Here is a 27,122-nt window from a genome sequence, read left to right as displayed (position 1 = left end):
GAAGGCGTTCTGAGCCTCTTGAAAGGAGGCTTCCGAGCCTCTTGAAAGGAGGCTTCCGAGCCTCTTGAAAGGAGGCTTCCGAGCCTCTTGAAAGGAGGCTCCGAGCCTCTTGAAAGGAGGCTCCGAGCCTCTTGAAAGGAGGCTCCGAGCCTCTTGAAAGGAGGCTCCGCGCCTCTTGAAAGGAGGCTTCCGAGCCTCTTGAAAGGAGGCTTCCGAGCCTCTTGAAAGGAGGCTTCCGAGCCTCTTGAAAGGAGGCTTCCGAGCCTCTTGAAAGGAGGCTTCCGAGCCTCTTGAAAGGAGGCTTCCGAGCCTCTTGAAAGGAGGCTTCCGAGCCTCTTGAAAGGAGGCTGGCGAGCCTCTTGAAAGGAGGCTTCCGAGCCTCTTGAAAGGAGGCTTCTGAGCCTCTTGAAAGGAGGCTTCTGAGCCTCTTGAAAGGAGGCTTCTGAGCCTCTTGAAAGGAGGCTTCCGAGCCTCTTGAAAGGAGGCTTCCGAGCCTCTTGAAAGGAGGCTTCCGAGCCTCTTGAAAGGAGGCTTCCGAGCCTCTTGAAAGGAGGCTTCCGAGCCTCTTGAAAGGAGGCTTCCGAGCCTCTTGAAAGAATGCTTCCAAACCACTTGAAAGAAGGCCTCTGAGCCTCTTGGAAAAGGCTTCGGGTCTCTTGAAAAGAGAGTTCTGAGCCTCTTAAAAGGTTTTGTTGAAGACGGTACTTTATGTGTCATATGTTCTTGTTTTCATCCCAGTAGCTAAAAACTAAAACAATAAATTTGACATTCAAGGTACCGACCAAACCTTTTATGCAAAATCCGGGTTACTATGGTTAAATCATGTTGATCACAAATTCAGTATGGGATAACAACCCTAGTAACATATTGGTTTTATACTGGTTTTATAACACTCTTGTAGAGTAAATTTTGGTTTCCAAGAGCGTTATAAAACTTAAAATGTTACTTGGGAACACCTCTAGTATTGTACCGCTCATAATAAAATCTACTCCTACGCTTATTTTTAGTCGCAACGGAAAATGAGCGCAAGATAGTCGCCCAAGAAAAACATACCTCCAGAAAAAAGCTACTTTGATATTTTTGAAAATTTGGCCGCCACGTGGTGGATTCTGACGGTGAATGCTTTGATAGCACGTGCTATTTGTACTGCGGATAAATTTTACACATCTATGAGAGCCTTGGAAAATGATCACGAAAGTTGTCATTTTGTTGCAAGGCATAATATTCTAATACTTATGCATCTACTGTCACACTAATATAAATCATTTTCATTTGACCTACATGCAAAGTGGAGTGACTTATTATTGTTACAAACTGACCCAGAGGTCAGGAAACAATTTTCAGTAATTGAATGAACTGCTCTTAGAAAACCTAAAAAAAATCTTACTTCCGTCGATATTTCAGTTTGAAAGTATTTCAAAGTCTCATTTGTAGGTTTGTGTGGAAAATCTACATTTTAATTGCCTAAGACATTCCTATGAAAATACTTCTACTTCTAAAAATTCTTCTGAATTTCTACATGAGTTGTTTTATTAGGAAAATCTTCCAAAACTTTTCCTGTAAGTCCATCGGGAAATCCACCAGAAAATCTTTCAAGAATTTATCTAAAGATTGCTCAAGAGATTTAAACCAGTAATTCTTTCGCTAATTTCTTGAGGAATTTCTACAAGAACTTTTCCAGGAATTGCTTATCTAAATCTATCAGAAATTCCTTTGGATATTCGCACAACAAAATCCACCGTGACAACTGGAAAAGTAATTCGTCCCGAAGGAATTCTTGGCGAAACTTCCGGGAGAACTACTGATGGAACTTCCGGAGGAATCCTTGGAGGAACTTCTAGAGAAATTCCTAGCGGAACTTTCGGAAAAATTCTTAGGGGAACTTTCGGAGAAATTCCTAGCGGAACTTTCGGAGAAATTCCTGGCGGAACTTCCGGAGAGGAACTTCCGGAAGAACTACTGGCGTAACTTCTGGAGGAATTGCTGGATAAAGTTCCGGAGGATACTTTCTCGATACTTTCGGAGAAATTCCTGACGAAACTTCCGAAGGAATTCTTGGCGGAAATTCCGGAGGAATTCCTGGAGGAACTTCCGAAGGGAATTCCTTGAAGAACTTCCGGAGGGAATTGCTGGAGAAACTTCCGAAGAAATTCCAGGACGAACTTTCTGATGAATTCTTTCGGGGACTTTTGGAGAAATTCTTGGAGGATTTTTATTATTCTTTGTTAGAGTGTTTTTTTTCTAAAATTTTGAGTTAATCACTAAATTTTTGGAGGAACTTACGAAGAAATTTCGGAGAATTTTTAGAGCATGAAATAAGTTTACGCCGACCCATGCCACCGCCGCTGGCAGAAAAAGAACTATCACGCCATCGCCGATATAATTTACATCAGCGCACGGGTCTACCAGTAACACCACGAAAGTAATAACAAAATATCGACCTTTCATGACACACAAATGGTTTCAAGAAGGGTCAGTAAGTTGTCTTACAGATCAAAGCCTGATATAAGTGTGGAAAGTCTGAGAAGCACCGTCATGTTATGATAAAACGCCCCAAGCAGCATACTTGTTGTTAATGAGCTACTGTGACCTATGTACGACTGAATTCAGTCGTATATGAGTTGCTACAACCAAATCGGTCAAACTTGTGCTACTCGAGACTTTGTTCCCACTCTAATGCCATTGGTGCATTTTAAACCGTTCCCACTGCCAAATTTGCTTACCTTCTGGCTCACATGGTAGTGGGGTGCTCTCGAAGGCCTTTCTTCATAAATGTATTGTCAGTAAGGGTTCCCGCTAATGAGTGTTTGTCTACATCGGATTTTAATCATTTTCGTATCATTATTTTTCCGTACCTGCAACATTCAAAACTTAAAAAGTATTCCAAAACGAAACAATCTATTAATTTACCTTTTTCTCATCGTATATTCCAGGTTGTAACGGCTCTACGTGTGTCGATTCCGTGCGTTTCCGATACCGTGCACACGCACAGTCTTGAAAACTAAAAAGGTACGTTATAGCCAAATTTTCATTCGTTTTTAAATGGTAAGAAACCCCATTATTATATTCATCGCACTGGAAGGTTAGTGCCAACCACAAACCCTTCTCCACCCACAATAGCATCGAAATCCAAATAATTGATAGTTGTTGTGAAAGGGGCCCAGTTTTTGGGTAAATTCATTAACGTTCGACGGTTATTTTTTATTGCCACCCATTTCACAGGTCCGGAATTTGAATATCGTTCCTTTCTGCTAGACCCACAACCTAGATAACATCTATCGGTGAAACAGCCATAACTGCACGCACTGGGTTGACCACGATGATGTGGTAACCCCGCAGCCAGCCCAACTAGGGCTCGCTCGAAACTTGTTGACAGAAAGTAACCGATTTGAAGTTTATTCCAGTCGTTTCTTCCGAACAATGACCCAAAAAAAGTGAACATCTGTTTTGCGTCAACGAACACCGCGAGGGCAAGGGGGGAGTATTTTACGGTCGACGACGCGTCAGCTACTGCCCTAATAATGATGCCTTGATGGCCAAACGGGTACCTACTGCCAGGAACTGCGGGAAGCGTATCAAGAATTGTAGTGTTTTATGTTAGCTATCTGTGTTGAGGTACATGAAAATTTCTCAAGTCATGATGATGTTTCACACCTAGATTGAGTCGAAGGGTAAAAAAGGGAAAATCTATCAAACATAAACGATCTGTGTGTAATATGCATGTTCTCGTGCGTCAAGGCAGATTTACATAGAGTGAGGGTTACTTAATGGCATATAAAAAGCAATTAAAGAGCTAACACCGACTCTGGTGCGGCAGCTTATGTGCCAAGAAGGTGGTTTGTAACACGCATTTCTTATGAAACAACTTCCAAGTAATTCGACTAACTGTAGAACTCTCAACCATGATGCATCCACTTCAAGCGACAGCCCTGCGTGATGATGTACGCATAGGAGGAGAAAGCACCACAGCCAGCCTAGTAGGAAACCCAGTTCACGTCCCTCAGAGACTATTAAAGCATAATTGTAATGATTTATTCACGGCACTAGGTGTTGGCCGCGGCATGGTTGGAAGCGAGCCGCGCCGTACTTGAGCACATGCTGATGGCCTCCATGTGCGAGACAAACTCGAGGGAGTTCTTACTCCATACAATCTACATCGTCGTGCATACTACTATTACCGTAAAGTTACACTACAAGTTGTCGCCAGTTGTTGATTCCTCAGTCCGCCATCCTCGAGGCACAACTGAAACTTTCGGAACACTCCAATTTCAGTACAATATAGCGACAAGTTTTTTGCCTTTCTTTTACAAAATCATCATAATCACGCCATGCTTCTAATGGCTCCCAAGACAAACATGCCCCCCTACTCATGTCCGTATATCATTCAGATACCCACTATCCAACAACGGTAGACGACGGGCACGGGTGTACAACACGATAGTCAAGCAAGCCAGCGTCGTCGTACTTTTAGATTCTGCTTTTCGCGATTTCAGCGAAATACAAAACGTTACTGGGAAACGATTTGGATCGCAATCTGTTTGAGGTTGTCCGGAATATACCACACACATGGACTGCGGGGCCTTTGCATGAAGTAGGTACCTCATCCTACCTCCATCAGCCAGCCTGGACGGTATCAGTGTCACTTTGATGAAATGGGGATTTGTTTATGCGGTGGAATTTCTTAACGGACTTTTTTCTTCTTTAGGGAGCGTGTAATTTCCAGTGTTTACGTTGATATGTGAGGTCATTGCTTTGCACGCGTGGTATGCGACTTCTGGTGCTGTCATAAGAAAGCTATGTAGGCATTAGGAAAATTTGTTTTTCTTTTTCATGACATAGCATTACACCGTACTCATTACCTGGAACTGATATTGCAATCTAATGAAATAAGCTAAACAAAATGTAGATTTTTTAGTTCATTACGTCTATGAGATTACATTTAACATTAAAACTGGACAAATTGAGCGATTTAGATAAGATCTAAGAAATTGTTTAAATTAAATAAATTGTTCAATTGTTAAAATCAAATAAATCAGCCAACTACACACAACAACTTATTTTCAAATTTTATAGCTGTATAATTCAAAAAAATAATAGGTCAGTCAATTAATCTTAGAATTTATAATTAGATTGATTGATGATTAACCAATTATGTCAACCATTCGAAAAAAAACTGGCAAAATTTGTCATCTAGCTCACCCTTTTCTTTTTGTGTTTTGTCTCAATGTTAATAATCCTAATTTATTTCTGGAAAACATTATAAAATTTTCTTCTAGAAAATTATGCTCAAACATCATTGATTACTTTCTTCGAACTTATGAATGAATCATCCACGCCCCATCCGCTTCTACCGATTCCGGTTTTGTCAAGAATTCCAGATTAATAACCTCGCCATCCGCGGCGGCAAGGGAACAGCTTCACAACATAGTCAACAACAAAGCCCTTCCCGTTCCGCTGCACCACCTGACGTACATCCCAAACTTCCTTTAAAGTAGAGCTCTTTCTCTCTGCGCTTCCTTCCAATCCTTCTGTCGGGATGCCGCGCTGCCGCTTCGGAAACCAGTCTCAATTGATTTTGATTGCACGGTGTCGTCTTAACCCGTTTTCTTTAAATAACCATTTCCTCCTTGACTGTGTTGTCTGGCAGTTCTTTGTGCACTGGGAGTTCTTTTTTTTTCTCTTTCAACGTTCATGCATACCCATTTGATACATTCCTTTCAACCATTCAGCAAAAAAAAATATTTGCATGTTGGAGGTATGATCCCGGTCCCGGTTGCGCTGTCGTTGTTAGTGCTGCTCCGTTTATTGCCTTTATTATGTCGCGCGAATCCGATTTGAGTGGCGTTGCATAGGTATGTGGAAACACTCCTGATCATAAGACTGCGGTCATACTAAGAGGAGTCTATCCAACTGTAGTAATATCGTACAATACATAATTTACCGTTGATAGTGATCCAAGGTTTGGGCAGACGAACAATATTACGAATCAACGAAATAAGTTCTTCGAAATTAGTTCAACCAAGGTATGTCTTAATTGATTAACCAGATAATTACAATCATACAAAAGTGTGGTGATTACAAACTTAGGGCCATCACAGTACTACTACCGATCCCCATGTGGCAAAACAAGGAACCAGGTTAGGTCAGAGAAGAAAAAGATACGAGTGTCGACTTTTAAGTAACCTTTTTCGAGATTATGCTCTCCCGCAGCAACAAACATCCCCACGTGCCTCGGCATTGCATTGGTTCGCAAAATATGCTTCAAAATTGTCCCGGTATTCCAAAACTGGCAGAAATTGCACTGCCTGCAGCAGCGTGCTCTGGAATCCATAAAAGGACTCAGAAGTGACAGACGTGATACAATAAATATACAAACAGAAAAAAAACCCGCCACATCCAAAAATAAAACGCATTGCTCTGGGGTAATCTTGTCAGTCGGGTGACGGTGGCCTTTTGGGAATAATTTTGATCTCCTTTTATGGATGTCGTCTTCGTCGTCGTCGACGACGACGATGTTGGGCAATTTATGATATATATGTATGTATGAATGGTTCGCGAATATTAATGTGCACCAAACAATGTTGCTACACATGTTAAAACTACCCGAATCGGGTAGTTCCAATAATTGATCTACATTGGGTGCGACATAATGTGGCACATTTCTGTACTGTTTATGGAAACAGATACCAGTTCGAAGAGATAATCTTTTTTTATTTTTTCCTATAAGAAACACAACAAAAAGTTGCCATCGTCACACAAGCTGCACTGAAAACTTCAAAGATCACTCACAAGACGGGATTCACAGTACTGCATACAATTACGGTATCAATAGTGGAAGGTTTAGTAGATTCACAAAGGGATTTTTTTAAATCGTTAATTATGCGAAATTTGCCGATTTTTGATAATTAACTAATTTGTTAAAAAAATGAAATTGATGTTGTTTAACATCACCAACTACCAAAAATTGCTTGCACCACTAATGGGTACACTGTTCTTTTAGTGGTGGTAAAAATTAATTTTGAGGGTCTCCAGTAGCCCTGCGAGCAAATAAGGCGTAGGATTACCAATCCAGAGATGGCGAGTTCGATTCTCGGTCCGGTCTAGCATGTTTATCCATTGTACTTACCACACAAGATTACAATTGACAGGCATAGAAAAGGCATAAAAAAGATTTCAACTAATAACTGAGGAAATGCTAATAGAATACATACTAAATTGAATAGCAGGCAAAGTTCCAGTTGGAAAGTAGAGTCAAAGAAGAAGAAGAATAAATTTGGTTCCCATAATCGTGCAATCCATTGATTTCATATGAGACTTTCTACTATTAGTACAGTTGCTTCCCTAATAGGTACTATATAGAGATCAGTCGACCTTAAGGTGGTAATACAACAAAGCCACAAATCGGCCATCTTGGAAACCACGTGCTTTTTCTAGTGATTTTTCAAGAGCATGAATTGAGAGAACCACAACGCCCATGGAGATGAAACATCCGTGGATCGTTTGCTTACTTATGCTAAACAATCGACTTTAATTTCAGCATTGTACGAACATTATTACGCTAGATTTGAACTTTTCATTATATGAGTAGAAACCGTGTGGTGAATTGGAAATTCACCTCTTGGCTTAATTGTATAATCACCTTAAATGTCGCTTGGCCGAACCGAACGAGTCATTCGGCTAAAAATTACGTTTCGCTAAACAAGTCATTTGGCCAAAAATGGCATTTAGTGATACCACCAAAAAGCTCATTTGGCCGAATATGAAAGATTTACTAGAGGATTTTTTTGTGAATTTCTAATACAATTTCAAAAGGTATGTATTTCTTAAAAAAAATCCCATACATAAAACAAATCTAATGAAATTTCTAAACCCAAAAAAATCTAAACCTAAAAAAATCCGAATAAATTTCTAATTCTCGAAGGAACTTCCGAATGAAATCCCAAAATATTTTCCGTAGGTTCTAAAGGAATTTCGGAAGGTATTTCCTTAAATGTACACACCGAAAAAAAATGAGAGGTAAACAGCGCGTAAAATTTGTCATATGGAAACTTACGCTATTCTTACTTACTTACTTACGTTGAAAGGGTCCTCTTCCTAACAAAATTTCTTACAACTTGCATGCAAGATAGACGATTCACGTCAAATATTGTATACATTTAGGCTATATCCCGTGTGGAATTACGCTAGTAATGACGTTCCATTTATGTGCCATTACACCCGCACTTCAATTATTCTTATTTGTTCGTTTCACTAGAACTTATTTAAACATACTAGAATACATTTTAAAATGTATTCACAAACCGAACAAAAATTCACCTCGGCCCAAGAACTTCTAGCCGCACCGTGCTGCCAAAAGGCCTTCATCGTTAATAGGAAAATTGTCTAATATGTTGACGTTATCATGTTATTTATAGTTCTCTCGATTTTAAAAGGTGAAATAAATATTGTTTTAAAGTATTTGGAAGAAATCTGGATGAGTGTATATATCTTCGCAACCAAATAAAAATGATTATGAATAATACCATCTGGCATCTTGTTGTCGTGGAACGTGCATATTTTTGTTTACATCGCATTTTCTACCGTCCCGAGAGAGAATGAGAGTAAAATGTTGAGAGATTGAGTGAAATTTTGCTTAGGCCGGGAACTGGTTTTTTGTATGCCGGATTGGGAATCGCTATGACTGAAATGAGTGCTGCATCTCGTTAATTTAAATCAAATAAAAGCTTCTTTGAACGATATTTAGCACGAATAGCTATTTTTTAAGCAGAAGTGAACCCCAATGCAGTATTATACAGCCTACAAATTTCAGAAAAAGTTGCTTCCTGTCATAAATATCAATTAAATAATGCAGTCGTACGCATGTTAGGCCGGGAATGGGGTAAGAAACCCTATTCCTGAACGAATTGCCGATGGTTTTCATAAAGAATCTCCCGAAGGAATTTGTTGTGGAAGTTTTAAACTGATTTTTCGAATTTTCGAAGGAATTACCGGATTCATTTCCGAAGGATGTTACGAAGAAATTCATAGAATAATCATCCAAAAAATTTTGGAAGGGCTTTCAGAATGAATTACTGGAGAAGTTTTCAAAGGAATAAAACGTTAGGCCGTTACTGCCGAACCGAACGGGTCGTTTCGCTGAAAATGACCGGGCCATACCACCGAAAAATTTATTTGGCCTACAGTCGAAAGGGTCGTTGAGCAGTGAACAGCGGATTTGGTCAAACGAGTCACAAGGTCATACAGTCGAAAATGTCATTTAACCGAACAGATAGTACCCCGAAAAGGATTTAACAAAAATTACATTTATCCGATTCGATCGGAAAACTCGTTTAGTCGAAACGTCTTAAGTACATATCACTTCTCAGTTCTTACTTCTGATTTTTCATCGTGACGTGCTAGAAAAGATAAGTGAGATGTGAGTAGTGAGAAACAAAATGTGATAAATGAGAGTGTTCAACTTCTTCCTTCTATAGACACTCTCAGTTGTGGAGCAAGTCATTTTGCCGAAAGAGAGGTTTGGCGAAACAAAGTATTCGACCCAAAATGCTATGACGGGCTTGGTGGTCATATGGCTGTCACTTCTGCTTCATACGCAGGAAATCGTGGGTTCAATCCCTGGCCCGTTCCATTCATAAGAAACGCGACGCGAGCGAGACAAGACATAACACTTATAGTTCTTACAATCGTCAACAAGTTAAAATTTACCGGTCAACCGGTCGACAGATAAGGTAAATTTTAACTTGTTGACGATTGTAAGAACTATAAGTGTTATGTCTTGTCTCGCGTCGCGTTTTTTATGAGTGTCGTGTCGTTCTTACGTTATGAACAAACCATAAAAATTGTTGTTGCCCGTTCCATTCCTCCTAGTTTGTATCATACCATATACATATTTCTCATGTTCTGGCAATCGCTAGAACTGGAAATTGGCGTGCATACCGTTCCCATCTTCTGTCCCTATAACTACAACTTAATTAGTTCTAGCAGGTAACTGTTAGAATTCGAAATGAGCGAAAAAGCTCGTTGCGGCATCCAATTAGAATATACCACCCTTTCATTACTATCCATTGGCAACCCGTTAACCAAGACAAACCTCTGCCATAAAACGTAACCCCCAGATTCCAATAAAATCCCACATAAACTCGTGGCGAGTGCAGAGGTGTTCTCGGCTTGCAGTGGACGAGTGATTGCATCATCAATTCCTTCCCACCCCCGATAGATCGCGAGGACGTGGCCAGCGCCGTTATCGATCATATAAAATACTAGAGCTCTCGGATTGTGCACATTGAGGTTGGAGAGCAAATCCCATGCTTCCATCCGTTGGTTCCCTGTGCAATTGCGATTGTTCTGGTCAATCACGGAGTGGCAACTACGAAATGCACGATCATCATGCTCATGCTCATGCTCACAAAGTATTCGACCCAAAATGCTATTTAGTCGCAAATGACTTCTAGCCAAATGAGACATACGAATGAAAATGTCTTGTCACCAAACATGTTATTCGGCCAAAATGAAACTTTGCCGGGCCAAAATGAAATTCAGCCGAAAAGGTCATAAGACCAAATATGTCATTCGGGCGAAAATATTATTTCGTCTAAAATATAATGCCGAACTGGTCCTATAGTTGAAAAGGTCATTTGGCCGAACAGGTCACAAGGTAATACGGTCGGAAATATCATTTTGCACAGATCTACCGCTGAAAATCCCATTTAACCTATATGTCAGTTTAAACGACCAGTTCATATGGCCAAAAATATTGTTTGGACGAAAAACTAGGCGAAGAGAGAGCAAGAGATGTTTTGTCGAAAAAATCTGTTAGACATAACAAATAAAAACAAACCCTTTACAAATGATGTAAACTCATATAGAGCAGACTACACTAAATAGGCTAAACAAGTCAAGACAAGAAGTTTTGTGAACTTTGTACTGATAATTTTGAAGTATGTCGTTACATCCCTGTAACGTAGTGCTAGTGTGCTAAAAAATTGATAGAAATTTGTCACATTTTACGTTTGGCACTAGTCTCATGGGTGATGCGATAATATGATGCGTTGACTAATTTGGACCAGATCTTATTGATAGTTATCGACCTTCTTCACTGCTTGCCGACTACCGTATTAATGTTGGAGCGTTTGTTCGTGTAACGATCTTGTTAATGATGCCAGTTCACCGAATAGTTGAAAAAAAATTTCACATTGTGATATAATTTTGCACAAATGAGAAGTGAGAGTTAAATAATGAGAAGTGAGCAGATGGAAGTAGTGAAGTGAAGTGAACTGAGTGAGAAGTTAGAACTGAGAATTGAGATGTAAGACTGCTCACTTCTCATTTACCAATTATATAAGAAACCGCATTCGGCCAAATTTATCAGCAAATTAGCACTGGATCACGGGAATAAGAAGACATATGTACTTCAAAATGACCAGTGCAAAGAACACAAGATTATCGGGGTCGGGGTTCAGCCAAACCGCACCAAGCGGCTTTTTGACTGAATTGTGATATTTTGTTCACAAAAGGAGAACGGAAAGCATTTCAAGTCAATTCATGCGTAAATTTGTTATAGGGGATCCTCAGTTTTGGCGTTGAACGATGTCCGACGTGATTTGTGATTAAGTGAATTTGTTACACGAAAAGTTTGGCAAAAAAATTGGAATTTTTTTATTGGCGCTTGGTGTGGTTTGGCTGAACCCCGACCATTTGTTCTCTGCGATGTTTGCACAACTTGTTTTGTAATATGTTTGTTTTCATCTGGTCTGGACTAAATCGGCTTATTTTCGAAAAAAAAACTGAACGGCTTGAGTTGAAATAGATTATGCTGTCAATCGACCTATTTAGTCGAATTTATGGTCAAGGCTATACATTTGTTTTCGGCCAAATTACATTTTCGGCTATATGGACCGTTCGGCCAGCTAGCCTTTTGGTAAAATGGCTTTCTCCGGGTATGATTCGTGCGACCAAATATGTATGGCCCTGCGACCATTCCCGGGCAGAAGCCATGAACAGAATAACAAAACATGATATGGATTTGATTGATATAAGAGATAAAAGAACAGGCAACAATATCAAAAATTTGAACCGAAAAATCATTTATATATCAAGATATGCTATGGATAAGAACAAGCCAATTGCATTTGATATTGATCCCTTCTTACAAATTATGTCATGTTGATTTCCTTATGATATTTTAGTGCAAAATATTGATATTTATCTCTTATATCAATCATGTCCATATCTTATTTTGCTATCTTATCAAGATCAGTGTTGGTAAAATCGCTCATAAATCTCAATCAACGAGCGCTCCCGTGCGAACGAAATCGTCTGCGATTTTAAAGGAATGCATCACGCTTGAATTTTTCATGCTAGAACGCATCATTTCACTCATTTGCTAAAAAATCATTTTGGTTTAAAAACGCATTTGAAATCAATTTAGGGGCAATTTATTGCTTATACATAAAAGAGTGTCTAATATTTTATGTGACAAACGTCAGTTCACTGTTATTAACGAAGAAGAACAAAAGAAAACCTACGATGATTCAAATGGATGATTCAACTCATCCATGAATTTTTAGGTGCTGAGTTGGGTGCGTTTCAACTCACGCTTGATTTGAATCATCCATGAGTTTTGAGATTTTGAGTTTTTACCAACACTGATCAAGATTTGATATTATTAAGCTATTTTCGTCTACTCGGGTGTCGACCAAATGACCTGTTAAGTCATATGACATATGCAGGGTTGTTACGGAGATCCTGAAATATTTTCCGCGCCAAATCCGCGCCGACTAAAATCAAATCCGCGCCATTTTCGCGCGACATGAAACCCATTCCGCGCCAAATCCGCACGATCCAGATCAAAATTCTAAGCAAATACACGTTAAATGTCTTCTGTCTTCTGAGCGTATTCTCAAAAATTTCTTTTTTTACAATTATTACTGATTTTAAATATGATTTAAAACTGCAGCATATGTTTGTTTCAAAATGCTAATAGGACTAATAAACCGGCAGTAAATATTACAACCCTTCTGAATGGCCTTATTCGCCACTAGAAGTACTGAATCCAAGAGAACAAGAACTAAACAGTCAAAACTATTTGCATAAGCACCGCTTTTTGGATTAGATGATGGCTTTGGCATAATTTGTACCGTTATTATCAGTTTTTTTTTTTGTTGATAGAACTTTATAAAATTCTGCACAAGGTACGTTTATTACAAATGAATGTTAAGGCCAGATTTGATCATAATTGATTAAAGATAAACGTGCCAAATATTAAAATATCTGGCAAAACCGCAATTTTCTTTAAAGTAATTAATTAGGCAGCTTTGTTGTAGTTATTGATCACAAGACAAACTTGCTTAGATATTAAGGAATTAGACAATGAAGCTCCGTTTTTAAACAAAACTTCTGTGAAACAAATATTTGAATTCATATCAAGAAACAAATAATACAAAATCTAACATAGTTGCTCAAGCTCCGTTGATTTTTAAGTCAGAATCAAGTTTAAATTTCTTCCAGAGGAATATTTTTAGAAATTTCAGAAGAAATTTCTTTTGAAATACGGCAGAATAATTTGCGTAAAGTCCAACAGAAATTAGTCCGTTATTTCTCCTTCAATTCTTGTAACAAGCTTTTCTAAAAATTCACGCAGTTTTTTTTACCATTCTTACTGGAATTTCATTTAAAAACTCCGAGAACTCCTGTAGAAATTCATTTTTCGTGCGCCGATTCATCCCAAAGATTTCTGCGGGTCATCCTCCGGAAATTTTCATGGGAATGTTTGCCGAATTCCAACTGCCCTTGGATCTTTATCTGAAGTGCAGAAGTTGCTCCAAATTGTCTGTGGATATTCTTCCGAGAACATCTGTGGGAATTTCTCCGAGTATTCTTACAAAAATTCCCTGGGAAACTATTTTGTAATTCATTTGGGAAATTTGGCGTGAGTTCAAGTAAATTCTCCACAAATAACCTGCGGAATATCTTCAGAGCTTACTTGCAGAAATCCTTCATGATTCCTACGGAAATCGCTTTAGAAATTCTTGCAGAAATTGATTAGTGATTTCCTGCGGAAAACTCCAGTTCAATTTTTGAGCACTTATTAAAGAAATATCTGTGACCATCGCTATAACTCTTGTAAATTCAAGACGGTATTCTTTTCGATTTTCTATAGTCATTCCTGCGGTCACCGCTCCAGGAACCTCCTCCATATATATAATCTTTATAATTTTTCGGGTTTTTAATGCTGCAGAAATCCTCTTTACGCTGTGGAAATTTATTTGCAAGGAATATATACAAGGATCATCATAGGGTCCTTGTGGAAATTTCTTTAGGAAGTTTCTTCGTTTTCTTTTGGCAATTCTGTAAAATACCACCGGAGTTAACCGAAAATATCATAAAAAAAACCGCCAGAGCCCAGAAATAACTTTTGAGAATCATCTTCTAATTTTTGATCGACTTTCTGCGGAAGAAATTATTAAAATGAAGCATCAGCATTAAATCACAGAACATTTTTATGTTTTCAATTGTTGTATAAACCTTCATTCGTACTAGATGAATGTTATAAAGGAAATATAAAATATTCCAATATTATGAAAGAATTCCTGACGACTTTTGAAAAATGATATGCTGAGTGGTTCATCGTAAAATAAACAACCAATCAGAAACTGACAAATATCTTGGAATTACGAAGAAATTGACAAGATGAAAATGGGTGCTCATGTCCTTCAATAGACATGGTTTATGTGCGTCGTGTTTTAGAATGGATTAAAATGACAACAAGTGGCGTATCTCTCCTCATAACATTTGTTTAAATGATGCTTGAGAGTGTAATGCATGCCATTAAATAAGGACTTGGACATATCCAAAAAATAATGTTAATAAACTTGAAACGTAAATTTGTTCTCAACAACATTTGGTAATGAAAATAAAGCCCATCTAGATAGGCATAAACGTTTTTATGATAAAACTAATTTTCAAATAAACTTCCTTAGATTTTTTCTTAGAAATTTTCACCTAAAACTAAATCCGCGCCAAATCCGCGCGAAACCCTAAAATCGTTATGTAAATCCGCGCCAAATCCGCGAAAACCACGAAATCCGCGAAAATCGCGAAATCCGCGTAGTCGTAACAACCCTGCATATGAGCCGCATTTTGTACCAACCTCCTACTTACCTTAACAGCTAAGCGGCATGTTTGGCCGAATCATCTGTTCAGCAAAAAGACATATTCAACCAAAAAGTAATTTTCAATCAAACGACACAAACCTCTCTTTCGATTAAGTTTTTAAGATGACTTTCGGCGTAACGTGTTATTTGGCCAAGTGGCATTCGGCCGAATGACTTTCTGTCAAACGAACATTCCTTCATATGTATTTCGTAAAAAAAAGATGGAGATATGGCTTAGGTATCCAGATATATGTCCCCAGCTAGTAATCCTGAACCAGTTCGGGTGCCTAAAACTGACCAACAAGGCTCAAAATAAAATGAAAGGCAAACACAAGGGCAAACATGTGCTTGTATTTTTCTCGATATGTTTTTTTAAGTCGAACTGTGCGTACAACTAATACCATTGGTGATGTTGGACAAAAGACTCATAAAACAAATGTCAGAAACAACGTCCTTAGAGTTCCGGAATATTCCGGAAGTGGCCAGAGGAAGTCTCGACACAAAAAAAATATAATCCTACATTTTTTTCATGAAGTTTGATATTTCGCATGCTATGTTCTTTAGAAAAACTGTATACAGGTCTTTCACATGGTCTCTCAAGAATTGGTCCCGGAATGTTTCCCATAATTCCAAAGATATCCAAATTGATAAACTCTTAGTTTCAGTTTGACCTTCGCCAAAAATGCCGATGAATCATATGACTTATGCTATATTTGAAGATATTCTTTATATGTCCCCCTAGATATAGCCCCAGAATTGGTTCCAGAGTGCACAAACCTGATCATTAAACTTACAAATTCAAAGGACGATGTTGGCAACAAAGATAAACAAAAAAAGTCAAAAATTTCCTAAATAGCCACCGACAGACTCCACTGGCATTCCGTATTAATACGGAACCGTTAGACCAACATGTCCATGTCCTCTAAAACTGTAATAATGTTTGGTTTACGTCTGAAAAGTTCATTAAAATCGGTCAAATATTGAATGATTTAGATCAAAAACATCACCAACATTTGGATGCACAAAGAGGTTGTGGATGCAAAGGTTAATAATGAATATAAAACTTTTTATAATAACCTTCGAAGATATTTTTAAAGCGAATAAAAAACTTTGAAGAGAACTCATGGGAAATAAAATTACCCACTGCAAAACAAATCATAGATAATAATCGAATGAAGTCTCTGAAGGACTGAGGAAGCAAGAATCGCTGAATTTCGGTCAAAAAAATACCAAGATCTCGGCTGTTGGAATCTTGGCGAAAATTTGCTGAGGTCGGCAAAATAATTTGAGTGTATATTGAGGTTTTAGAAAAGGTTGTTGCCCTCAGTCTCCGAAGCCGCAACGGAGATGAGTACTACGTGATCCATCCCTAACGGCAAACCTGTTCCAAGCCTCATGTCATTAAAATATAACTTACTTGCTGGACAAAACTTTGTGGCCTCCTATCTCCCCGAATATGAATCCTTTCCACTTTTTTGTTTAATCCTATTAGATCTCGAAGTTCAAGACGAAGACTCTCAAAATCTTGGGCGAAATGTGCATGCAGTCTGTGTGTGCCGCTTACGACGGGTTCGAGAAGCTCATGGAGCGTAGTAGCGTATAACTTTCTTTTCTTGAACTAAATACCTTTGATGGGATTCGAACATTACATCTCTAACTCTTGCTCGCTTTATCCAGTGTTGGAAAAAATTCAAAAACGATTTAAATCAATCGTGAGTTAAATAGAAACGCACCCGAATCAGCACCTCAAAGTTTATACCTAAGTTGAATAACCCATTCGAATCATCGTAGGTTTTCTTTTGTTCTCCTTCGTTAGAAAACAGTAAGCTGGCGTTCGTCTCATATAGATATAACAATGGATACTATTGCGTTTATAAACAATAAATTGCCACCAAATTTATTTTAAACGCTTTCTGGAGCGAAATGACTTTTTTGGCAGAGTGAAATTAACCGTTTTAGCATGAAAAACTAAGGCGCGATGTACTCTTTAAATTTGCGCAAACGAGTTTGTTCTCGCGGGAGGACTTGATGATTGAGATTTGTGAATGATTTTACCAACACTGGTTGCATTAGTAATCCACTCTTTCCACATTCACCCAGGATGACCTTTAAGTAGTTTCATTTAATACTAGCAGACCCGACGAACTTCGTTTCGCCTAAAATAGATTTATTCTCTGATTAGTTCTCAAGTTATGCAGAAATTTCAGTTTCATTTGTATGGGAGCCCCCCTTTCCAAAGGGGGGAAGGGTCTCGAACCATCTCAAGAACCTTCCCCGGCTCCAAAAACCTCTGCATACAAATTTTCACGCCGATCGGTTCAGTAGTTTCGGAGTCTATAAGGTTCAGACAGACAGAAATTCATTTTTATGTATATAGATTCCGTCTCTAAGATTCCGTCTCCATTTTTGACTAATGATATTGTCGATTTGACTTTCAGTATGTCACCCACGAAAGACCCACGTGAGCAAGATTTCTTGGATGAAACTCTGTAAAACTTTTGGATATTTTTTCAAGAAAATTCCATTGAATGTCTTTCCTGCCTTCGAAGGAGACCTTGACATACAATTTTATATTCGCGGAATTTTCTGAACAACTCCTGAAAAAAAAGTACTTAGTACTTAAGAAAAATTATGTTGAGCTTTTAAGTGGAATGTCTTTACTGTCATAAGATGAGTACAATCCCATTTAATTCCACTAAAAAAAACTTGTAAATCATAAAATATGTAACAAGGTTTCTATGAATCCAATTCAGTACCCTATATAGTGTGAAATGATGTTGGAGTGAACCCACAATGATCAATTTTACTTTGCTGCTCAATTTGCCTCCGGATTATGATTGGCATTTCTTTGTTTCATATTATGTTTCAATGCAGCATCGGTGATTCATTACACATCTCTAGCTTGAAGTGAGTGTCAAAGTCAGCACGTCCGTCGTCGTGTTCTCGTTGCGTGCTGGAGTTTCTCGACACAATTCCCGGGAGCAGAAAGTGCCTTCTCCTCAGTTTCTCCTCCTTCAGGAACTTCAACCATTCCATACCCGGTTCAAGAGGCCCAATTGAGACGATAATTGCATTGAATGCACACGAGAGATGCACACGAATCATCGCGACTAAATTACAAGGCTGACTGCGGGCCGCGACTAGTGGATGTGTCATGGACGGTGCGTGGAGCTCCGATCGGCATCAACCGGCAACATTATGTTACAAAATCTTTTCCACTTAGCCGAGAGCGACAAGACGACATGCTGGAATAAATCCAAGTGCCGGACCGGGTTCGTCGAACGGTTATGAGACGAGCGGATCGAGTGTACACAACACAAAGTGTATGAATTAATGTGACTAAATTGTGAATGGGAGAACGGCAACGTTTTTTCCTCCGGATCCCATGCCCAGAAAGGGGTCCAAAATGCCATCTCCTCTAGGATGTAGGTTTCATGTTTCTCGATTGTAGTAGAAGGCCGAAATTCTGGGTCGGTGGGTAATAAATAATCGTAATTCATTTATGATTGCCCATAATTATGAGCTATTCTTGGCGGTCTCTATGTATAGAAGCAAGCAATGAAACGATGTTTGTTATTTGATTCAAATGGAAAATCTCAGCGTTAATGTGTTTTCTGTGCGGGCTTTGATTTCTCCCTGTGCTGGAAAATACATAAAATTTACTTAAACTCACATTTTGTTACACAGATAACATGCGATAGTTAGGTGTAAATGTAAAAACAGTACAGAGGATTCTGTTTTTACACGATTTTTTTTTCGCTCATATTTTTAATTGTGTGACTTCAATTTACCACCAAGACAGCATGTTTCAAAAAACCCTGAATAAATCAAAGAAAAATCACACGATAATTAATATGCGTTAAACATTTAGGAAGAGTGCAAAATTCAGAAAATGTTAATCGTGTAAAAACAGAATCCAAACATTTTTTATTTTTTATGCTTTCTGCCTTTTCACTGCAGTTAATTAATCAAAGGTTTAAAAAAGAATAACCGGTGTTGTTAGTGCTTTTTTTTATATAAAATGCATATAGAGTGATGACTGATTTAAAAACAGCAACTTTTCAAATTTTTAACGAAAGCCTGCTTTTGAATCTTTGATTTTGGTGGCGATTCTGAAACGTTGAACTTCTTATTGTTTAAAAAATCAATTACATTCAAAGTTTCTTTATGTAAGCCCCCTATGCTGACAACAAAACCCCATCATTGTCAACTCATCACTTTCATGCATAACCTTTTGCTCTTTCCACTCAAAAGAACTGAAAGTACCGCTCGTTTGGCACTGTATAGAATACGGTAACTGCAGCATAAGCATCGCCCGGACGAGTCAAAAACCTATCGAATTACCATACCACCATGAATGATCGCACCATCTCACTCGAGTCGTCCTCTTGTCTTGCGCTGTTTGTTGAATACGTACTCAATGAACGGCGCATCACCAACAACCGCCATATGCATCCATGGCATCGTCGGCTTGATGGATGACGGCACGCGCTCAAGTGAAACATTGAGCGTTGATCGTTAATGATAGTTTTCACACCCGTCCCCACCGACCCGTTATTGCAGGACAGGTCTCAGATCTCTGGATGATGGAAGTACGTAACGCGCAAAAAAGGGATTTCAGTTGTTATTAGTATTCATTACCATGCATGTGCCCGGCAGGATGGATCGCATGGATAAAAGAACGCGGTGAAAAAGCCATAACAGTCACCTCGACAGGTGTACGATAGTTTATGAACGCCGGCAACGGCGTACCATTAGCGGGAAATCGTTCCTCCGTTGGATCAGTGTAGCACAACATCGGAAATATGATATACCGGCAACAACGTTGCGAAGCACTGACGATCGACGGCGGGAGTAGATTTCAGTACAGCAAGTGTCCTAGATGTTTACCTTGGGGTGTAAGTACTGAAGACGACAAACTCGTCGTAAAATTGTAGTTCTTTTCCTATTCCTTTAACCCACAGATGAAATTCGATCCCAAACGAGTGGAACACGTTTCATTTTCCGTTCGATGTACCGAGCTCTCCAGGAATCGCCAAGCTTCTGGCTCAGACACGGTGTTGAGTCATTTACGTAGCTAGGTATTTCCTTCCTCAGAAATTGAAAGGAAAATAATACCTCAAATAATTAATGATTTCTTTGTTCAAAAATCACGTAGCATTATGTTTAATCCTGAGCTCAGACTGGCGAAATCAAAGATTTGTAATTTAATTGGATATTTTCATTTGGAGATCCATCAGATGTTGAAGCCCACAACGCAAAGAATTATGATACAGAAATTGCAAAGAATCGTATGCCTTCAATAAGAACCTACTTTCGGAGCCGAATTCCTACCTAAAATTGATGCATTTCAACTCAACAGGCGGACGTGAACCTCGGACGCTGAATAATTCGCGAGTAGAGTAATTAATCCTTAGCTGATTCATAAACGTGCGTCGAATGTACATCGTACTGCCCATGGATGCTGGATAACTCCCTAAGTCACGCCAATGAGCACTACCCAACTACACCGCTGTATTTCGCTCTACTGACTGACTGACTGACTAGCTATAAAACTAGAACCTGCTTCCCCCGTATTGTATGATCGATGCCTTATTGGCATTGTAACAAAACCGCATAAAAGAGGGAAACTACAAAGACAAGCCGACACCGAAACGCATAATGTTTCAGTGACAAATCAATGCTCATTAGTGGCGGTTAAAAAGCGCGTCCCATTCATACAATAGATGATGACGAATTGAAACAGTTGAACCATTGCATCGTATGATGACTATGGCTGCAAAGAATTCGAAACGACTGTCTCCTTCTAATATCTATTCATACATATGAATAGGTCACGAGCACAGTTTAATGAAATTTTAACGTCCCTCTCGTCACGAGGTCAGACTGGACATCGCTCAAGTTAAATTCCACTTTAGCCAGAGCTTGTAGTACACAGTACGTGGCATGTTCGAATGCCATTCAGTGACCACCCCGCGATACCAAAGCCCACCTACGTTCTGGGTACATTTATTTGTCACTTCCGTGAACCATTATTCTTCGTAAACTATCATTATCTAACGACGATCCCCAGAAAAAAAAACACATCCACATGTGTCGTCGTAGACATGTTCTTAAATCATAAATTTAATCACATAACATACCATTCCACGTATAATTCCTCTTTTCATTCGCGCTGCCATCCACCGTTTCGGTCCACTGCGATCATGTGGACCGATCGATGTTTAGTCATCCGAGAGCCTATTAAATTAGACAAAATTGCTTCCACTCCATTGTAAACATTCCTATATAATGCGATCGCGTTTTGACATTGGACTTTCTTTTACCTTATTTTACATACTCCTTCCTTCCTTTCAAAATAAGGGAACTAGTCCCCTCGGGCGAGCTTAATCGTTAACGCCACGATTAGCCGCATGGAGACGTGAGTAGATCCAGAAGTTCGAATGATCGGGTTTTCCTTCGCTTGGATGCGCTTCCGTAATATAGAGATTGATACTACGGTAGATCGTTGTTCATGATAAGGCGTCGTCCGGGTGTTGCCCGAATTTAGTGCGATACCATGAGAAATTGGAACAAATTCAAGCAAAAGATGCAATTAATGCTTCTTGAAACTATTGAGTAATTTATATAAAAAACGCTTGAAAAAAAATCCAGCAAGCATTGTAGGAAAAATCTTAATAAACACTTATCGCTTTGGTGATCAATATCATGATACCCAAATAATTTTAATTCGTTTTCTATTTATTTTCGAACGGATATTTGAACGATTCCCTTCGGTTTGATAATTCGTTTGGTTTGTACCTTATAAACCAAAATTGTTCCCTTTGATAACTGTAAATGTTGGATAGGTACACAAATATCCGTACTTCACAGATAGAAAAATCCACTGAAATTTACGCTAAAGATCATGCACATAAATGGAACGCCATTATTAGCGTAATTCCACGCGTGCTATAGCCTAAATGTATACAATATTTGACGTGAATCGTCAATATTGCTTGCAAGTTGTAAGCAAACTTGTTAGGAAGAGGACCATTTCCACGTCGAATAGTGTAAATTTATGCGTCTCAAGTTTTACGTGCTGTTTACTTTTCATTATTTTTTTCTGTGTTATTAAAAACGTTTCAAATACGGTATTGATTAGCAACTTTTTCAAAATAAAGGTTCCAGAAACACAGTAAGCATTAGTTATTATTTAACAAATAAGCTGTGCTTCTGACGTGACGGTAATGCATTTATAGTTATGGAAATTCTAATATCATTTTGAAAATTTCATTACCTACTATGATAGAAATAGAATATTAAAAGCGAAAATATAGTAGATTTGATAACTCCACGAGCGACAATTGGGAAATTTATGATTGGTATCGTCATAAATCAAATGACCATTTCTTTGAATCCTTTTGATCCTGGCGCGTATTTTGTTGTTAAAAATATTATATTCTCGCTTAACTTTTCAAAAGGACCTAAGTAACATTTTTTTCATGAATTAATTTGAGTACTGCAATTAAAAGCTTTCATGTTGTTCTGTTGATTGCACTATTCAAATTAATTCATGTAAAAAATGTTACTTAGGTCCTTTTGAAAAGTTAAGCGAGTATTCATAAATATTTGTATTTTGATTGCTGCTCTTTCATACCGTTTTAGCAGGACAAAATCGTATCGATCGCGCGAGCTATCGGCGCACTAATCAGAAACACGATCAATTGCGCACTAATTAATTTACAAACAGAGTATAATGGATCCATGTGAGCTGTTTGTGTGCTAAGCAGAAAGACAATTGAACGCGTACCTAAATTAATTTATATTTTATATTGCAAGTTTTGTGCCAAAATATGTTCGCATCAGTTTCTCCATAAATGGATGACGTCTGAACTGCAAGAAAGAGCTTTTTGGGGTGTGAAAAAGGTGCAAGAATAATGTTTTGGATTGTGCTTTTGCTAATTTCTATACAATTGGACGTGTGAGCATTTGTTTTGGTACTTTGACAAATTTACACGGTAGTCTATTTTTCGGTGAGAAAAGTAATAATAGAACAAAATTGGACTGCAGCCACTGGGTCAACCTCTACTGCTATGTCCTGGCGGATTCCAATCCAGCGATTGCCTACAGATTTCGTCGCCACTCTTTCGTATGTATGGCCGAGTCACGTCCATATACAGGGGATGGACAAAATAATTAGGATAGGCAAATTTAGGGTAAAATTAGATGTGTTGTAACTATCTTAGTTATCATCCGATTTTGACAATTCAGGCATGCCTGAACTAGAAAATTAATGCAGTTTGACGGTATGTCCATGGAACCGACTATGGCCACCGGATTCCGGAAATATTCCGGGTTTTTCGGAGGTAGGTTCAAAACCGTAAATTTGAGGTGGATATTAGCAGAAGTTGTGGTTAAAAATTGAATAATATTAGTAACCACAAATGAAGTAGAGCTCTTGCTGATTGGAATCATATATTAAGATTTGGAATCGGACCAGAATCAAGTGAGATATGGCCATTTCTTTAAAATCGGTTCCGATCGATACTTATCAAAGGGGTCAGGCCACAACTTCATTTGAATTTCGCTTTTTGATAGATCGTCTACTATGATTTTATTCTAGAAGGCCTTTAATGTGTCCAGAATGAAAAACCAATTGAATAAACGAATCCTGGAGTCGCTGGGATGTCCCCGGGGAACCTGTTGAAGGGGACATTTTAGTTTTACCACCAAAACCAGTCGTTCGACGGCTCTTTTTTCATGGTTTTCGATCAGGAAGCGAAGTATGAATATAAAATGTTCAATTTACGGTTCTGACCGCTTCCAGGACCTACGGATTGGCCCCGGGGAACCTGTGGAAGGGGACATTTTAGTTTTACCACCAAAACCAGTCGTTCGTCGGTTCTTTTTCATGGTTTTCGATCAGGAAGCGAAGTATGAATATAAAATGGTCCATTGACGGCTCTGACCGATTCCAGGATCTGCGGATTGGCCCCGAGGAACCAGTGGAAGGGGACATTTTAGTTTTAGCACCAAAACCAGCCATTCTACAGATCTTTATTCATGGTTATCGATCAGTAAGCGAAGTACGAAAATAAAATGGATCATTGACGGTTCTGACCGCTTCCAGGACCCAAGGATTGCTCCCGGGGAACCTGTGGAAGGGGACATTTTAGTTTTAGCACCAAAACCGGTCGTTCGATGGCTCTTTTTTCATGGTTTTCGATCAGGAAGCGAAGTATGAATATAAAATGGTCCATTGACGGCTCTGACCGATTCCAGGATCTACGGATTGGCCCCGAGGAACCTGTGGAAGGGGACATTTTAGTTTTTACACCAAAATCAATCATTCGACAGCTCTTCTTTAATATAGGCAAAGTATTAATATAAAATTGGCCATTGATGACTCTGACCGCTCTTAGGACCTACAGATTCCCCCCGGAAACCAGTGGAAAGGAACATTTAAGTTGCAGCACCAAAACCAATATCTCGACGGCTTTTTTTTCGTGATTTTTGGTCAGAAAGCGAAGTATGAGTATAAATTGGACCATTAATGGATCTGACCGCTTCCAGGACTTACGGATTGCCCCCGGAGAACTGTGGAAGGGGACATTTTAGTTTTAGCATAATGGTAATTTTTAATTCATATTTCGCTTCCTGGTCGAAATCCATGAAAAAAGAGCCTTCGAATGACTGGGTTTGATGCTAAAACTAAAATGTCCCCTTCAACAGGTTCCCCGGGGTGCAATCCGTAGGTCCTGGAAGAGGTCAGAGCAGACAATGGACCATTTTATATTCATACTTTGCTTCCTGATCGAAAAACAATAAAAAAAGAGCCGTCGAATGACTGGTTTTGGTGGTAAAACTAAAATGTCCCCTTCCACAGGTTCCCCGGGGTCAATCCGTAGGTCTTGAAAGGGGTCAGAGCCGTCAATGGATTATTTTATATTCATCCTTCGCTTCCTGATCGAAAACCTTGAAAAAAGAGCCTTCGAATGACTGGTTTTTTGGTAAAACTAAAATGTCCCCTTCCACAGGTTCCCCGGGGCCAATCCGTAGATCCTGGAAGCGGTCAGAGCCGTCAATGGACCATTTTATAGTAATATTTCGCTTCCTGATCGAAAACCATGAAAAAAGAGCCGTCGAATGACTGATTTTGGTGCTAAAACTAAAATGTCCTTATTCACAGGTTCCCCGGGGACATCCCAGCGACTCCAGGATTCGTTTATTCAATTGGTTTTTCATTCTGGACACATTAGAGGCCTTCTAGAATAAAATCATTGTGGACGATCTATCAAAAAGCGAGATTCAAATGAAGTTGTGGCCTGATCCCTTTGATAAGTATCGATCGGAATCGATTTTAATGAAATGGCCATATCTCCTTTGATTCTGGTCCGATTCCAAATCTAAATATATGGTTCCAATCAGCAAGAGCCCTATTTCATTTGTGGTTACTAAAATTATTCAATTTTTAACTACAACTTCTCCTAATATCCACCTCCAATTTACGGTTTTGACCCTACCTCCGAAAAACCCGGAATATCTCCGGAATCCGGTGGCCATAGTCGGTTCCATGGACATACCGTCAAACTGCATTAATTTTCTAGTTCAGGCATGCCTGAATTGTCAAAATCGGATGATAACTAAGGTAGTTACAACACATCTAATTTTACCTAAAATTTGCCTATCCTAATTATTTTGTCCATCCCCTGTATGTATACTCTCGAATTTATGTTGATGTCGGATTCTGAAAGCATCGTCGATGGAGCTCAGCATTCGAGCTCCAATTCTCGGTTACTTATTCAAAAGGACGTAAATGTGATTTTGTTAACAAAGATTCAAACGTCCAGGCTGACAGCACTCCCACGCAAACCAGCATCACCAACAGGTAGCTAAAGCCTCCCCTTATCTGTCTGTGGCAGGGTTTGCAGAAATTGCTCTCGATAGATAACGAACAACGATAAAGCAGACCCCACACGACGGAAAAAGTTTGACAAACTCTTGATTATTGAAGAAAAAGATTGATGGTGTGAGTGCGAACCCAAAATATTGAAGTAAATATTGAGGGAAATCAGAAAAGTTTGATATTCCTTTCAATATTTCCCCTCATCTCCCCCCGCAGTTTGCCCACAGGAGTCGATGACGGTTGAGTGTGTGCGTGTTTTGTGCGTTATACCGCTATTTGATTTGTATTAGTTCAAGAAAAAATTGAGTTTTTCTTCAGCTACGGCCATGCCGGCTAATCAGTGAAAATATTGAAGAAAAGTTTGATGAAAAGTTTGACGAAAAAAGTATTGTCAATATATGCCTCGTGTGGGGTCTGCTTAAAAGAGAGGCAAAAACCTCTTCGAATCATAACAAGCCATGAAAACAAAACTATCGCACTTGAATACAAGTTGAAAAAAAAAACTGATTCGGATAGGCGGCCCTACGATAAAACACGTATTTCTCGCTCATTCTATGTTGGGGACCATATTTTTTTGCATAGCTATGTAAAACAAGTGTCAATGCATCATCAGAACCGGTGCCCCCGCAATTTGGGATTAAGAAATGTTTCATGGGTTGTAGCCCCCCGAATCAGTTCATTATCGTAATGGAACATACACACAGTCAAGCAGTTTGACCAACATTGACTCCACCTCTCGTTTTTTGTTCAAACATGCATCAAGTTTTACCAACAGCGGCACGAACATTCAATTTATTCGACCAACAATATCACACACGAACAACCGAAGCGCCAACTTGAGCACCAACCATCAAAAAATATATGGGGGTTTGTGCAACTTCACTACAAATGCTCAAACAAGTTCGGCGAACTTTGACTCCGCCCCCAACAACTCAAACCAAAATCAAACCGTTTTAATTTTTTCCAACCGAGCCGCCAACTGTCAAATGGTTGTTCGAACAACTTCACACACGTTCGAACAAAGCAGCAACCGAAACGTTTTCTTGGGGGCGGAGTCAATGTTCGTCAAACTGCTTGACTGG

General features: G+C 39.0%; 1 protein-coding gene across 1 annotated transcript in view; it reads left to right on the top strand.

Annotated features, from left to right (window-relative positions):
• LOC134211177 (neurotactin) overlaps positions 1 to 27,122 on the top strand; it is a 117,867-nt gene that overhangs the window by 66,383 nt on the left and 24,362 nt on the right. Inside the window, exon 3 of the mRNA XM_062687851.1 lies at positions 2,934 to 3,009. The gene's annotated coding sequence lies outside the window, so the exon portion shown is untranslated. The remainder of the gene's footprint in view (positions 1 to 2,933; positions 3,010 to 27,122) is intronic.

Source organism: Armigeres subalbatus, chromosome 2, assembly GCF_024139115.2.
Source record: "Armigeres subalbatus isolate Guangzhou_Male chromosome 2, GZ_Asu_2, whole genome shotgun sequence".
Taxonomy (NCBI): Eukaryota; Metazoa; Arthropoda; class Insecta; order Diptera; family Culicidae; genus Armigeres; species Armigeres subalbatus.
The sequence above is the reverse complement of the archived record's forward strand: the minus strand, read 5'-3'. Positions and strand labels throughout refer to the sequence as shown.